This window comes from Mustela nivalis (assembly GCF_964662115.1).
Source record: "Mustela nivalis genome assembly, chromosome: 15".
NCBI lineage: Eukaryota > Metazoa > Chordata > Mammalia > Carnivora > Mustelidae > Mustela > Mustela nivalis.
In genome coordinates, this window is record NC_139034.1 from 27,810,628 (window position 1) to 27,827,905 (window position 17,278).

A 17,278-nucleotide genomic window follows, 5' to 3' on the forward strand; every position below is an offset into this window, starting at 1 on the left:
CCCCACATTAGGCTCCCTGCTCAGTGGGGAGGCTGCTTCTTCCTCTCCCTCTGCCTCTTCCCATGCTTGTGCACTCTCTCAAATGAATAAATAAAAAAATCTTAAAAAAAAAAAAAAGAGAAAGGAATGTGGGTCAGTGTGTTGTGGAAAGTTTTATGTTGTTTTACACATGATGCTAAATATCAAGATGATTCATGAGAAAAAAAAAAAAAAAAGACTGTCAAACATCTGCCCATTTGGTTTATATGATGCCAGACACTGAGATATTTGGAAACACTGAAATGTCTGACATTGCAATGATAAACTTTCTGGATGAACAATTATGTGGGTTTTTTCTTGAATTCCTTATTTTGGTGCTGCATACACCATTTTTGAAAAGTTGCTTTACTACATGTAATTAGGATTTACATTGCATTTCAAAACATAATGTACAGCTATCCAGAGAGGTGGTGTTGTTTTTTTAAATAAGTGTTTTCCAATTCTATGATAGAATTTTTCCCAACAGAAAGATTGTAGAAACTTCCATTTGCCCTCTGATCAGCAGCGCACACAGGGAGCCGCACCCTCCTCCCTGGAGTACTTCTTTCACTTGGTATCACCATTGTTTGTTCTCTTCCCACATTTCTGGACGTTGCTTCTCAGATTTCTTTGCCAAATCCTACAGATCAATCTGACTTCTTGTATTGTAAGAATACAATTAGAAGGCAGCTGGAAGAGCACAGTTCTCTTCTAATGTCTCTCTTCTCTTTCTCCACTCATTCCCTTGATGATCCTATGCGTACTCACCAATAAAAGGACTATCAATATGATGACTTCTAAACTTAACAACTTTGACCCATTTCTCTCAGCGGAGCTCTAACCTTCAGTTCAATTCCCTCCGTGGTATTCTCTTCTGGATCTCCGAGATGTGTCAAATGCAACATGTCCAAAATAGAAATTATGATCTTCCTCCCCAAACCTGCTGCTTTTCCTCCCTATTTCTTAGTGTATGATCCCCCCATCTACCAGAAATCAGGGAGTCATCTTTGGTACCTCCATCTGTCCCACTTTCCACATCTGATTATCAGGAGTACAGCTGGTAAGTGTCCCTTGGATTGTCCCCTTCTTTTTATCTCCAGTGGGAAGAACTCAGTCCAGATCATGGTTGCTAACCTAGATGACAGCAATGGCCTGCTAACTGGCACTGCTGTACCCATTCTTGCCCTCTAACAATATATTCTATATACCAGGTAGAGAACTTTTACAGAAATGCAAACCAAATCATGTTACTTCTCTGTTTAAAGCCTTTCCATGATCTCCCAACATCCTTAGGGGCAGTAGGAAGAATGGGCTTGCAGGACAAGACTATACATTATATCTTAGAAATGCTGACCTTGAAATGCCTGTGGGATTCAGTTAGGGTCCACTGGGAAGATACAGATAGAGGTCATAATAGGAGATGTAGCTACGGTAGTTGCTGCAGGAACAAAGAACTGAATGGAGATGTCATAAAGGTAAACTAGGAGGATCCCCATTAGGGCTTACAAAATGGCAATCAAAGTTGAATGTGGCCACAGCATTCAAGCGGCTTTGGAGGATGAGGAACTCTACTTTGCAATCACCCCCCTACCACCGAACGAACCAGTGTTTTAGGAGCTGTTTCATATACATCGAACTCACAAGGGACTGATGCACAACCAACATGTCAGTTCATTAATTTAGAGTAGAAACAAATCTACTACGTTCTTCCAAAGACTTAAGTTCACTGCTAAGTACATTCTCTGCCTGAAGACAAATTACTGTAAGACAAATTATAATCAGGAGGCTGCTTGGTGAGCATAACATCTAAGTTAGGGAAGGAAGATGAATGACTCTTATTGAATTGCCGGTCCAGAATATTCATGTACATGTTGCTAGGCACTGTGGAGTCGGTGTCTTGAAATTTTGTTAGTGCTTAGCTAAATCTGAGGTTGGGGTTAAAATAATGAAACCGTTTCTACCTACACATGAGAATTATTTTCTACAAATGATTTTTGCTCCCTTATAAAAACAAAACAGCAAACCACGGAAGGAAGACACCGGGCTGTGGAAATGTTCATTTAATAGCAATATTTAGTTCAAAATATGTCATAATTCAAAAGGTAACTTTGTACTCTCCACAGGAACCAGCTGGAAGAATGTTCTAATTTATTAAACTTCTTACCCTGAGGAAGATAAAGCAGTTGAATGAAGAGTCATTTGATTCCTCTCTTCTGCTTGGGTCTTAGAAAAAAACAACCAGAGGAAGAAGCACCATGCTTCTGATGTAATTGCCTTGGGGGAAAAGAATCAGTGAGAAGCAAGCTCTGCTCTAATGAGCAGAAATTAGGAGAGGCACAACGACTGTTCTGAGCACAGGACTGCTGAGGTTTGTGGTATTTCTCCTGCCCCTCCCTACCCATTAGGAGGACACTGAGAATTTCACTCTGAGCCAGGCACTGTTCAACACCCTTCAAACATATTAACTCCTGAATGCTTAAAACTCTAAGCTAGATGCTCTTTTTATCCCCATTTTGCAGACCAGAAAAATGAGGTACAACAATGCATGTAACCTGCTGAAGGCACATAACCAGTAAGTGGCTGAGCTGGGATTTGAACCTAGGAGGTTTGATTCCTGAGTAAACAATCTCCAGATCCTAGCCTCTTCCTTTTGCTCTTCCTGGAAATGGGAGCGTCCCAAGTTGGTGATCTCTGGTCCTGGGAGAGCCAGTACCATCTGTTTGCCGTAAGCCACAATCAGATTGAGGAGACCTATGCCTGTACCCATGGAGGGGTTTCACCAGAGGTTCAGAAGAAGAGAAGGGGCTGAAGTGGGGACATGGATATTGGTGTCTTTTCTATTTTTTTCCTTCTTACCCATATACCAAAAGTTGAGATTCTTAAGTAGCATAGCTATGGAATGCTTGCTTAAGGCAGACTGGGGTAGAGGGTTGGGAAAACAGCAAATGAACCATGGCAGTGAGCTCTCAGGTCAGGCAGCAAGGGCTCCCTCTCCTTTGGACTGTGTGTTGGACACGTAGACAGGCTTGCAGTGTCTAGTGGCTTTTTCTTTAGGTCGCCTGCTGACCACATCCTTCTATTTAAGTCTTCCTTCAGGAAGGGCAAAACACAAGGGCAGTTTACTGGGCTTGGACAGACACAAATAAATAGCTTCAGTTTTGTGTTTCTGCATGATCTCTCTGTTTTCTTCCATATATGGTTAATATTATTCACTGTGTTATTAGATTTTCTATTTAACACTGAACAGGTGACATTACTCATGAGTTACAATGGCAATGGTAGTGGGGATGGGGCGGAAATGGTCTCATTTCTCCCAATAGATTAATATAGGGAGAATGTTATAAGCATTTAACTGAGAGTCAATGCCAGGAAGAGAAGGAAAAGAGTCAAACAGACCCTGGGAACATCACTCTTTAGGGAAGAGCACAAGAAGGAGGAGACTGGGAAAGATCCTAGATTAGTGGAAAACTGTTACAGAAGCCAAAGTAGAGTTTGGGGGAAGCGTTTTGTCATCAAGAATGTCGGACAATTTACAATAACCAAGAAGATACACAAGCAGCCCAAGTGTCCATAGATGGATGACTGAGTAAGGAAGATGTGATATATATTACAGGGATATATTACTCAAGCATACAAATGAGACATTACCCCTCCTAAAAAGAAGGAGATTTTGCCATTTGCAAAAGGATAGACCTAAAACATACTATGCTAAGTGAAATAAGTCAGAATACCACATATTTCACTTATACAGGGAATCTAGAAAACAAAACAAAGAAACACACAAAAACTAGAAACCTAATCATAAATACAAAGAAGAAACTGGTGGTTGGTTGCCAGAGTGGAAGGGTTTGGGGGGAATGGGCAAAATAGGTGGAGGAGAATAAGGGGTACAAACTTCCAGTTATAAAATAAATAAGTCATTGAGATGAAAAGCACAGCATAGGGAACATAGTGAATAATATTGTAATAATTTTGTATGGTATGGATGGTAACCACACTATGGAGAACACTGAGTCACATACAGAACTGTCAAATCACCATGTTGTATGCCTGAAACTAACACTGTATGTTAATTATGTTAACTATACTTCCAAAAAAAAAGAGAAAGAGAGAGTCAAATATTATAAGGAGGTAAAGTAGAACAAGATCCTGAAGTAGTTGCTGAGAATCAGAAGAAGGAGAGGTTTATTGATTCTGGTCCAGGATGTTGCAGACCCAAATGAGCTTGAGAATTAGGCAATGTGACCCTGAATCCAGGTAGGAGCTAAGAGATTACTCCATTAGACAAGTGTGGACTGGGTATCCATATTGGGAGAATGTCCATTAAAAGGTGCTTAAATCTTATGGCTCAAGGTCATTTGCAAAACTGCCCTGCATATTTTCAACTGTTAAGAAGCAGCTTTAGCTCTCAAGAATCATGCAGGATTTCTCAAAGGAGTCACCCCAATTCTCTTGGGCTAGTAATTTCAGTTCTAATTCCCTTAGAACAACAATCTCCATTTGCTTAAAATAACAAAATTATTTATTCGGTTAGTGTCTTTAACCCTAGAAATCAAAGAAATGATGAAATATATAAAATCTATTGTATTCATACTCCTGTGTTATGATGATATGATATCATATATTTGAATATAAAATTTAGAAGAAATTCAGCATATGATTTGACATGTTCTCGCACCTCAGGGCCTTTGCACTTGCTACTCTTCTGCTGGGAAATCTCTTACTCCCAACAGTCTTGGGCCTTGCTCTTCTAAATCCTTTGTCTTGACTCAAATAACAACTTACTGATAAAGCTTTCTTGATTCACCTTTTAAAAAACTGAAACGTATCCCTCCCCACCTCTGCTCAATTTTCTTCACAGAACTAGCTACAGTCTGACATATTATACTTTTTCATTGTTTATTTGCCTTCACTGTGCACAAGGTACTGTTCCAGGTGCTGGGAGATACAATGATAAACAAGTAAAACAGACTTATCTTTTTTGAAAGAACGTTTCAGTGAGCTGCTTGAGGTCAGAGTGAATCTCTAAGGGTGTGGTTCATTAGCAGAAGATGATAACTGCAAGAGCTTCTCAGGCACAATAAAAAATGAAGAGGACAGAACTGTCTAGAAGGTTCTCAAGTATCTTAACCCAAATTAAGTTATTTTAGTAAGTTACATTAACTTATTATTGAGTCAATATGTGATTTCTCAAGCTTTAAAATATATGCATGTGGTAAAAATTTCAAACAGAACAAAACTATATAATTGAAAAGTCAGACTCTTTTCTGTCCGAATTTTTTTTTTTTAAGATTCTATTTATTTATTTGAGAGACACACAGAGTGAAAGAGATAGAGAGAACAGAAGCAGAGTGAGGGGCAGAGGGAGAAACTGGCTCTCCGTTGAGTGGGGTGCCCAACACGGGGCTGGATCCCGGGACTCCAGGATCATGACCTGAGCCGAAGGCAGATGCTTAACTGACTGAACCACCCAGGTGCTCCACCAACCCAAATTGCTTGTCCTTTTAACCCAATTCCCTGCAACAGTTTGTCTTGTTTCCTTTCAGAGATTTTTCATGCACAGACCCACATATATATTTTTTAGCCAATTTGCAATATTATATACAGCCTACATTGCTTTGGTTTTTGTCACTGAAGGTATTTTAGAGATTTAGCTATATAAAAATACACAGGCCTGACCTCTTCTAAAAGAGCTTTTAATATTTCATTACATAGGTTGCTTTTTTTTTTTTTTTTTTTTGAGAAAGAGCGTGAGCAAGCAGGGGGCGAGGGGCAGAGGGACATGGAGAGAGAGACTCTTAAGCAGTCTCCACCCAGCATGGAGCCCAATGCGAGGCTTGATCTCAGGACCCTGAGATCATGGCTGGAGGCCAAGTCAAGAGTCAGATGCTTAACCAACTCAGTCAGCCAGGTTTCTCATGGGTCGCTACATTTTAAACTAGTAACCTGTTGATGAAGCCAAACAATATCTCGAGGAACCTCCTTATAGCACCTCTTTGTTAATTTGTCCACATATAAATGTATATGGAGGCTCAGCTGTTAGAAGCAGAATTGCTGATATGAGTATGTGAGGGCATACAGCGCAAGAGTTGAGATTATTTCCTTCTCAAACCCTAGTTTGAATGAATGCAAACCTTGGTTTTACTTCTAGCATTCCCACTGTGTTAGTCAACTATAGGACTTAATACTCCATCCCTTGCTGCCCAAGTTCCTATCCCAATAATGAAGATACTTAATAGCTATGCAAATAATACATCAGAGATGTAATTTATTAGAGTGGTACCAGAAAGTACCACTTATGCACTGGGAGATTTGACTTAATAATGCAATTCCACAAGCCTTTATTAAAGGCTCAATTCATAGGCCTGATTCATCCTTTTGTGTTTGTCTCAGTCATGTGTGTGGCCCTCAGCCACCGCAGTGGGGGGCTGGAGGGCCCCTGCCGTGACTTACCATCCGAAATGGCAGCAGCGCTGAGCTTTCTGGCTGGGCTTTGAGCGGCTCAGCTGTCCCTAGCAGGAGAGCTTTCTATGAACCCATTAAGTAGAGGGAGGAAAACCCCTCTTGCCTAAGGAGTCATGGGGCATTCAGCCCATCCCAGAACACCTGGGCTTGCTCTGATGCTGTCTGTAACTTTGTGTCAGGGGCACCACAGGGACGATGGGACAGCCCGTGTGGAAATCCTCGCAGAGAACATTTGACGGGGGGAGCTGACCCGTGAGTTTTAGGTTCACGAGCAGCTCTTGGAAAATCACAGACAGGCTTTAAAAAAAATTTTTTTTAAAAAGATTTTTTTCAGAGACAGGGCAAGCTCATGAGCTGGGAGGGAGGGGCAGAGGGAGAGGGAGAAGCAGACTCCCCGCTGATCAGGGAGCCTGACAAAGAGGATGCAAGGATGTGGGACTTGATCCCAGGACCTGGAGATCATGACCTGATCCAAAGGCAGATGCTTAACTGACTAAGCCACAGATGGGCTTATGAGCAACCTTGGAGGAAGAACTTCTAGTAAAGTCACACTTAATTTTTTTTTTTCAATCAGGCAGAAATATTAGTATCAACAAAACTGAAGCAACAGCTTTCTAGTGGTACGCTGGTAAGCCAGTTCTCTGGAGGGCGATAAAAAGCCTGAATTTATAGTGCTTGCCAGTTTCTGTGCTGTAACTATTTCCACTAGGCCAGCTGTGAAGATCTGTACAGATTGGCTCTGTGCACCTCCTAAGCCAGTGTGAGCTGGCCCTAGCTCACCACAGCACCCTACCTTTATGCAGAAATGAAAGAACGGTTCATGTCTCCAAACAGGATCCTTGTGTGCAGTTTCACAATTGGGGCAACACTGCCACTTGTCCAACTGACAGAGGTTAGGGACCATTTTATAACTAACAACAAAGAATACAGTTTCTGTTGCTGCTAACAAAACCCTAAAAAACAATGGCCTCAAAAACCCATTTTATTATGCTCACAGATTTTTGTGGGTCAGGAATCTGGACATGGGAGATTAGGGGATGGCTTCTCTCTGCTATATGATGAGAATCTTGATTAGGAAGATTCAAAGGCCATGGTTGATAACTGGAGGACTCGAGTCTTCTAGAAGGCTTCCTCAAATTTCTGGTGGCTGATACTGGCTTTTAAATGTTACTGCAGCTGAGGCTATTGGCCAGAACATCCATGCATGTCCTCTCCATGTGTCTCCTTGGGCATTCACAGAATGATAGCTAGGTTCCAAGAGCAAGCATTCCAGGAGAACCAGGTGAAAGCTGTTATTGCCTTTTATGAGGTAGACTTGTTTCTTATTTGTTTCTTTCTTCAATGGAATTTGTAAGACACAATGTCACTGCTAAAATTATAGGCCTACCCGGGTTCAAGGGGAGGGAATACAGATCCTACCTCCCAACAGGAGGAGTATCAAAGACACATTTCAAGAAGAGTTAGTGATGGAGGGAGGGGGTTGGGAGAAGGGGGGTGGGGTTATGGGCATTGGGGAAGGTATGTGCTTTGGTGAGTGCTGTGAAGTGTGTAAACCTGGCGATTCACAGACCTGTACCCCTGGAGATAAAAATATATGTTTATAAAAAATAAAAAAATTTAAAAAAAAAGAAGAGTTAGTGGAATAGGAGGTATTTTTATGGCTCTTTTTGGAAAATATATTGTGTTAGAATTGGTATTTAGGGGATTCTTCAGAGAAGTAGGTGGGAATGACTCCCAACCAGTTCTTTCCCCAGTCACCCTTGAAGCTTTCATCCTTCAGGGAGACATCTAAGAGCTCTGTTAACTATCCATTTCCTTGAGGTGTTCCAGTCTCTCTGCTCTAGACTTGACCACCGACAAATGGTGTGAAGGGACTCTTTTAGCTTAAGAAACCAAAAGAACTACATTCATCTATCCAATAAAGATTTATCAGCACCCGCTATGTGCCTGAGACCACGCTGGATACTTGGGAGAACAGGCAGATATGGCCTTGCTCTCTAGCAGCTTGCCTCCTGAGGGAGGAGGCAAACAAAGAAACAAATAAGAAATATACTGATCGCTTGTACCAAGTTCTAAAAAGCCAACTAGGGTCCATGATTGAGAACGACCGGCAGGGTGCTTATGTTAAAGGAAGCAAGTCTAAAGTCCCCGAGGTAGGAAGGAAAGTGTGTTCAAGAGTCATAGAGAGAAATGGGGAGTCAGATAGGACCAAGGGACTGAGTGGAGATAACCTTGAGTGGAGCCATGAGCCCAAAGATGGCATTTAACACTGTGGGGAAGTAAAAGATGACCCATGAGAGAGTCCCGGGGGGGGGGGGAGCTCTCAGCTTTTTTATCTTTAAAGATTTTTAATGTTTTCCTTTAAAAATTTTTTATTACATTTTTTAATTCAAAATTTTAATTTTAATTTAAAAATATAATTTTAATGATATCTTGCAGAGCTGATGGAATACACTTTAGGAAATACTGAGTTTACCTTTCTTTTTTTGTCCTTAAGTTTTATAGAAGAAGGATAAAAGAAAAGCTTACTAACTGTGGATTTCTGTCTCCTTTGCAGAATGCTAATAAGCAAATTATCAGTTGAGTTAGTCAATGTGCCTTATATAAAGAACTTTGTGACAAATTCATATGAATCAATACCAGGAAAAATAAACTGCTTCTCTGAATGAACTGGGGCAGTTGAAAATCCGTATCAATGAATCAAAGATGAATCACAGCATTCTAGAACTAAAAAGGACCTTAAGTTAACCTAGTCAATCCCACTACTTTTACGGAGGAGAACACAGATCCGGAGATGTTGAAGAAGATCTTTGGACCCCACAGCAGTTATCTCTGGTCATGCCCAGTGGGGGAACATGAGGAGATGTTGCTTCACCACACTGAGCTCCCAGGCATCTTGGCCCTAGATCTTGTCCTCAACCACGGTAACCAATTTTCCATAACCAATAACCAATTACCCCAACTATCTGATAACATCTGCTATCCTCTCTTGAAAATGATTGTTTTTTTTTTCTTACTGTTTTTAAAGAGTAAGCTTTACCTGGCTTCTAGTTAACAGTTGCATAATGCATAATCTTAAATTATGTTAATCTTTAAAAAGAATGAGTACACAGAGAAATTTATAGATTTCAGGTGTTTGGAGCCTGGAAAATATTTTCCTGTGTAAACCACATTAACCATGGCAGTTAGTTTCTACCACCCAAATCCTTAAACTGTAATGGAGATGAAGTTTATTCATCTGTTCCTCTTTGTGTTGGTCCATTATTGCCCTATGGGGGCTTGTATGATAACCCTTTATTCTTGCCTTAATATTAGGGATGGACTTTCTGATGGAAACAGAATGGGCTCAAAAGACCTCTTTGTGGGTCACACTCCAGCAGGGCAAGCTAAGATTTGTAAATTCCTGCTGACTCTCCTTCGCTTATACAGTTTTTTTTTTAAAGATTTTATTTATATATTTGACAGAGAGAGATCACAAGTAGGCAGAGAGGCAGGCAGAGAGAGAGAGGAGGAGGAAGCAGGCTCCCTGCCAAGCAGAGAGCCCGATGTGGGACTCGATCCCAGGACCCTGAGATCATGACCTGAGCCGAAGGCAGAGGCTTAAACCACTGAGCCACCCAGGTGCCCCACTTATACAGTTTTAAAGCATATTAATTTGTATAAAATAACCAGGTCTGCATAAACCATCATTAACAACCACAGTGTTTTGATTTGGCATTTAAATGACTTTTTGGAGTGAAATTGTCTTTATGATTCAGTATGCTACACCATGGGCTGGTTATGTTAATAAAAGAAGAATGAAGGAAGGAAGGAAGGAAGAAGCAATATTTGAGGAGATAGTGGCTATTTTCCAGAGGTATGGAAGGACACCAATCACATATTTAAGAAGTTGTATGATCTCCAAGAAGAAAAGTAAAAGGGATGCACCATGGTGAAAATTCAGAAAACTAAAGAATAAGGGGACATCTTAAAAGCAACGAAAGAAAAAAGACATATTACTTTTAAGGAATTGACAGCAATACTTTTTATGAGCAATAAAAAAAGTCATAAAGCTGTGAACTTATTTTCTCAATGAATTAAAAAAAAAAAAACCTAGATGCCCATATCTAATTAAAATATCCATAAGCAAGGAGTCTCAATAAAGATAAGCTCAAACACATAAAAAAAAAGTTTTTTAACTGGCAGCCTTACAGATAAGATAGACATTTTGTTATATGGGTTATATACTGTATTCTTATAATAGAGTAAGCTAGAGAGAAGAAAATGTTACTAAGAAAACCACAAGGAAGAGAAAAATACATTTACAGTACTGTACTGAAAAAAAATCTGTGTGTAAGTTGACTCACACAATTCAAATCCATGTTGTTCAAGCATCAACTGTATTCATTCTTTTTTAAAAGATTTACTTATTTATTTGAGAGAGAACGAGAGCACTAGTGGGGCTGGGGCAGAGGGACCTGATCTCAGGACCCTGAGATCACAACTCTGAGATCACGACCTAAGTCGAAACCAAGTGTTGGATGCTCAATCAACTGCAGGACACAAGCATACCTATTTATTTTTTCTTAGTGGTTACACAGCATGCATTGTTACTTTACCAAAGTCTAACAAATACTTTGCATCTCCTCTTGGCTAATATAAGGACACTGGAATACTTGAAATACATTCACAATCCTTTTGACTTACATGCTAGTGTTGCTGAGTAGAGGTGGGGTGGAGCCCTCTTTGGGAAGGTCTGGACTTTGGAGAACAGTAATATTGGGCCATTTGTGATGTGACCTTTCTGTGTGAGTCCACGAAATCTTTAGCAATGACCTCATAATCATCACATTCTTAGGTAATTTGATTTCTTATGAAAACTACAGTAAGGCTCAGCTCATGTTCTGGTTGATTTCACCTGAATCAAGGTCAACAGCATGAATAAGTGAATAAAGTCTGACCAATAAGCAGTTTTTGATCAGACAATGGGGAGTTGGCCTTCAGTGTGCCAGAAATGGACAATTCCTGATGATGGCCTGGTCCAGGGTCTAATCATGGGAGAGGTTATTGAAAGGGTATGGCTGCGAAGTTTCTGGAAGTGAGGAAGTGAAGACATGAGGGCAGACTTCATTCATAACAACCCTCACGTTCTGATTATCATTGCTTACTTTTTATGGCTGTTACTATAATAAGCCAATCACTTTTTTGTGTGATTTTCAATCTACTGCATCTGCATGACATTAAAATATCCAGATGAAAAGTGAAAAATTGAGAATCCTCAGGTGATGGTTTGAGGAACACCAAGCTTCTGGCAGTGGGAAGATAAAATGTCACAGTGATTGATGAATCACCTTTATCCAGACATTTTGAAGTCAAATCGGAACAGCCAGAAAATGGATATTGACAGACAATTTCCTAGAAATGAAATTTAGAACTTGGAATAGGTCACTGCATCTAGCCTGAGAGCCTACAGAAAATGGGGTCTCCATATTAGTTAAAATTAAAGCTGGCCAGAAAGATGAAAGGCAAGAGCCTGGGAAGTCTGTCAAAGGAAAGATTTTGAAAATTTAGTAGCAGAAGATGAAAGACAATGTCACGGCCAAGATAAAATAGCCTCGGAAGTAAAACCTACACGGGAAGCAAAGGTCAAGAAATACAAGAAGATAAAGCTCTGGACGCTTTCGTGGTACAAGCAGACAGGGAATACGCTTCTGAAAATAAATGGAATGAGACAGTAAAGAGGACCTTTACAAAGTTTAAAGTCTACCCTTACTTGTGGTTTTAGATAGGATTTAAATTTTGTTGGAGCAAGGTCCAGATGAAGAATAAATCAAATTTAAGTGTACTACATAATGTTCTTAATTAAGCAGAAATCGGAATTTTTGATAGTAGGAATGGAGAAGAGAGGGACCAGTTCTGTTGGCCATATTCTGTAGATGCTTCTTAGATACTAATGTGCACTGAAACACCTGGGGAATCTTTGTTGTAGATTTTGATTCAATATGTCTGCTGGGGAGCCAGAGGTATTGTGTTGCTAGAAAGAGCTCAGGTGAAGCCAGTACGGTTTGTCCTAGGACCACACTGTGAGTGACAGGCTATAGGGCATAGGTTCCCCACCTGGTCTCCCAAGAAAGCTCCCCGGGTAATACGGATATGCAGCAGGTGCCTGGGACCAAAGTTAATGAAAAGCTTGGAGATTAATGAATACAAGCACTGGAGGAATCAGGACAGTCATAAAGATTCTTCAAAGAAAACTTGATTTTTTCCCCCCCAGCCAGGAATGGAGACAGGAAGAGAGAGTATCTGAGTGCATGGGTGTGCAAACGTACGTCTGTGTGAATGTTGTGTGTAAAAGATGCGTGTGTGTGTGTGTGTGTGTGTGTGCGCGCACGCGCGCACATTTAGTCAGAGAAGCCCTATGTTTACTGGGAACCCAGAGCCTACAAATGCTGACACCCATCCCACAAGAGTGTCATACCTTGTATTACATTCAGATGGTGACAATATAATGCTCTTCACACACCTACCATCTTCCAAATTCACCAGACTGCTAATTTCCATAGCCTCCCTTACCTCTTCAGGACTCAACAGGATTCAGTCTCTGCTACATCCAATTTTGTCCCTTTTAGTGGAACATAATTAGATGCAAATATAAATCACAACTATTGTCAGAATTCAAATGGGTTCTGATGAGAATTAATATTTCCCATTCATAGAAATACTAATTCAGAACACACAATAAGGCAGAAATTCAGAATTAGGCAGAAACCACTCATTTCTCAAGCAGAAATAGCTATATTATAGTCATCTTACAGAGATTAGAATTTTGCAATCGAGATATCAGAGCTTTATGCTATAAATGATTTCTTATCCTTCTTCCCAAATCTTACCCTTCATAATGACAAATGAATAAATGAATATGTGACAGAATTAATTGAATGCTATTATCTTCACTTTAGAGTTTTAATTTCAGATCTTGTCTCATTAACACAATTATCCAAGAAAACATTATGTCAAACAAACACACAACTGTGATGTACTGTATATATTAATCAGAATTCTTGGTTTGCAAGTGACAAACTCAACTCACACAGATTCAGATCAAAGGACAATGAATGTATTGATTCATGTGACTGCAAAATTGAATGCACTTCAGGTACGTTTGGACCCAAAGAGTTGATTTTTCAATTTTTTCCTTTGTCTTCTTCTTCTGTTTCCTTTGGGTGTTGGCCTTCTTCTTCCCATAGCAGATAGCTTCTTCCAATCAAGGAAGGTGTCTCAAAGCAGCTTGAATTTTTTTTCTCTTTCAACTAACATCTTTTTGTTTCATTTGTTTTTTTATTTAAATTCAATTAGACAACATACATCATTAGCCAACACAACATTAGTTTTTGATGTAGTGTTCAGTGATTCATTAGTTATGTATGACACCCAGTGCTCATCACATCACCTACCCTCTTTTTTTTTTTTTAAAGATTTTATTTATTATTTGACAGACAGAGATCACAAGCAGGCAGAGAGAGGAAGGAAGCAGGCTCCCTGATGAGCACAGAACCCGATTCAGGGCTCGATCTCAGGACCTTGGGATCATGACCTGAGCCGAAGGCAGAGGCTTTAACCCACTGAGCCACCCAGGCACCCCTCTCCTGCCCTTCTTCATGCCCATCACCCAGTTACCCCATCTCCCCACCCACCTGTCCTCCAGCAACCCTCAGTTTGTTTCCCAGAGTCAAGAGTCTGTTGTGGTTTTTCTCCCTCTCTGATTTCTTCCCATTCAGTTTTCCCCCTCTTCCCCTGTGATCCTCTGCACTATTGCTTATGTTCCACATATGAATGAAACCATATAATTGACTTTCTCTGCTTAACTTATTTTACTCAGCATAATCCCTTCCAGTTCCACCCATGTTGATACACAAGTTGAGTATTCATCCTTTCTGATGGCTGAGTAATATTCCATTGTATATATGGACCACATCTTCTTTATCCATTCATCTGTTGAAGGGCATCTTGGCTCTTTCCACAGTTTGGCGGTTGCAGACTTTGAAATCAGCTTGAACTTATACACTTTAGGGCCCAAGATCCCAGAAGAAGAGAAAGAAATTTTTCCCATATCCATGGCACAAAAATCCCTGGGAAGATTGTGATTCCACCTGGCATGTAAGGTCAGAAACCGTCCCTATGGCCGTGGGGCTGGAGCCCTCTAATGGTCCTCACTTGGGTCACATGCCCATCCCTGGCACTAATGTGTGGTCAGCACTGTCCACACTTTGACAACCTTGACTGTAAGAAGAATGCTTTCCTTGAAGGAAGGAGTGATAGGCAGGTTGATAAAGTATTTCCACTCCATTATGAGCCTAGCTTGAATGGTAGATAAGCGGAGACTCACGTGGCTGCTGCCAAAGACAGGAAGAGAAGTATGTGGAAGGGGTTCGGGGAAGGTTAAAGGACAAGACATATAAAGGACATATAAAGAGTCTCAAACCAGCTATTAATCATAGTAAGATTTCTATCTAATGGTAGTAGACTTCAGAAGAGCTATCAAGGCTATAGTGACTATAATGGAAAAATAAAATTGTCTGGCCATAAGCTTCAAAGCGTGTATTATTGGTATATGTGGGTGGTTCAGTCAGTTAAGTGACTGTTAATTTCAGCTCAGGTTATGATCTCAGGGTCGTGAGCTCGAGCCCCGTGTCAGGTTCCCATGGAGTCTGCTTGAGATTCACTCTCTCCCCCTGTCCCTCCTCCCATTTACGCTCTTACTCTCATTCTCTAAATAAATAATAAATAAATAAAATCTTTAGGAAGGGAGCACGTATTATTAAATGCAGGAATAGTTCATAATGATGTGTGATATTAGATCTAAAATTGACCTCAAATATCTTTAAAGCATGACTATCATGATTGTGCGTTTTCTGTCAGGAGCTCAGCTGGGCTGTGGGATGTGGAGTAGGGGACTAAAGCCCCCAGCTGAAATGACAGTAACTTGGCGAAGGCTTTAATAACTCACTGTGATAGTATAAGCAAGAGGTCCAACTTGGAAAAAGCACCGACTCTCCTTGTTCCGCTTTTCCCATGGAACATGCTCCTGGCAAGGGTCAGGTGGATGGATGCAGATGTGGCGGGTCATGGCACTGTTGAGGGAGGCCTGAACGCAAGGCTCTTGCAGTTTAATGGCTCCTGTGGTTTTATGGATCATCTATAGACATCATCTGTCTCATGTTTAATCTAGGGGCTAGAAGGACGGGAGGCTGGAGGGCTAGAAATGGAAAAGTCCTCAATAGGGAGGCAGCGTGGGGAAATATGTCTTCAAGATTTCCAGTAAGGAGATGTCCAAATCGAGGTGCCTGGGCTAGGAATGCCAATAGGTAGAAGAGTGTGGTCAGCCTGGGGAGCTTGAGTCCTTAACTGCAACTTCCTGCAGAGCCTTTGGAGGCCCCCCTACCTGCCCCTGAGCTGTGTGGGCGGGTTGGCCTCCCCCAGGAGGCCTGCCAGGGAAAGCCTTTGTAACTGCTTCTGGCTGGGCCCAAACAATCACATAGAGGTTTTTAGCCAGGAGCCCAACTCCTCAAATTCGCTTTTATTAAGTAGTATCAAGGGTAGAATCTTGGTGGCATTTTAACATAAGATGACCAAACAAAAAAGGTGTGTTTTTCCTCATGGCTCGTTCTTATCATGGTAGGGAAATCAAGGGAGAATTGACAATGAATGAGGCACTGTTACTTCTACGGCTCCTGGTCCCCAGAGGGTTTTGTGCTCTGCAGAGTAATAAGAATTCTAAAATCTGCAGGGCTAACTGGACCTGTAGACTTCATTTTACACAAACTTTTTTTTTGTTTGTTTTAAGATTTTATTTGTGAGAGATAGAGAGAGAGAGAGTGCAGAAGCAGGGTGAGGGGCAGAGGGAGAAGCAGACTCCCTGCTGATCAGGGAGCCTGACGATGATGCAGGGCTCATTACGGGATTCTGGGATCATGACCTAAGCTGAAGACAGAAGCTTGACCTACTGAGCCACCCAGGTGCCCCAACACAAACTTAATATGTAGACATCATCCATCACCAAGTGATCATCCCACTTATGACTAAATCCCAGTGCCATGAGCCTTGTACTTTTTAAAGAAAATCATCACATTTTCTCAGACTTGGTCAGAAAATTCTTTGAGACAGAATTTGTCTCCCTGTCTCTTTGCCCGCTGATCTTGGGGTTGGGTTGAACAACGATGTTCCCCTTTTCAACAGGCTATTCTGCAGATGTTTGAGGATAACAGTCACATCGTCCATTGTCTTTCAGACTAGTCTTGCTCGAGTGAACAGCCTTCTTTGCTTCATCCCTTGTATAATATGGTTTTGAGATCCTCTGCTCTGTCCCTGCCCTCTGAGCAAGTGGAGAGCATGCCTGCCCATGTCTCTGTAAAGTATAGAGCTTACCACTATTCAAACGTGCAGAGCAGCCATAACCTCTCTTGTTTTAGATTTTGTGTTTTTATTAATGTAGCCAAAGACCAAGATCACTCTTAGGAATGTTTCTATCACAGGTAGCACACACTGAACTCCCAAGTTCTTTTCTTTCTTTTTTTGAAAACTCCTAAGTTCTTTTCATGCCTGGTTTACATCTCCTTTATTTCTACTTGTTCAGTTGGTTTGGGACTCAAAGTTATAGTGTAAAAATGCAACCTAATATATTTCTCAATTTGACTTTTATCCTATGGTCCCCATGCCTGTCTTAATAGCATAATAGGGAAGCAGTAAAAAAATAGTGGCTAATGAGTAGACTTAAAAAAAAAAAAAGCTGTATATTTTGAAACAAACCTGATGCAAA

The 17,278-nt window shown here is 40.8% G+C and overlaps 1 long non-coding RNA gene across 1 annotated transcript in view; it reads left to right on the forward strand.

Annotated features, from left to right (window-relative positions):
• Positions 1 to 17,278, forward strand: part of LOC309848655 — a 56,493-nt gene that overhangs the window by 35,041 nt on the left and 4,174 nt on the right. The window lies entirely within an intron of this gene.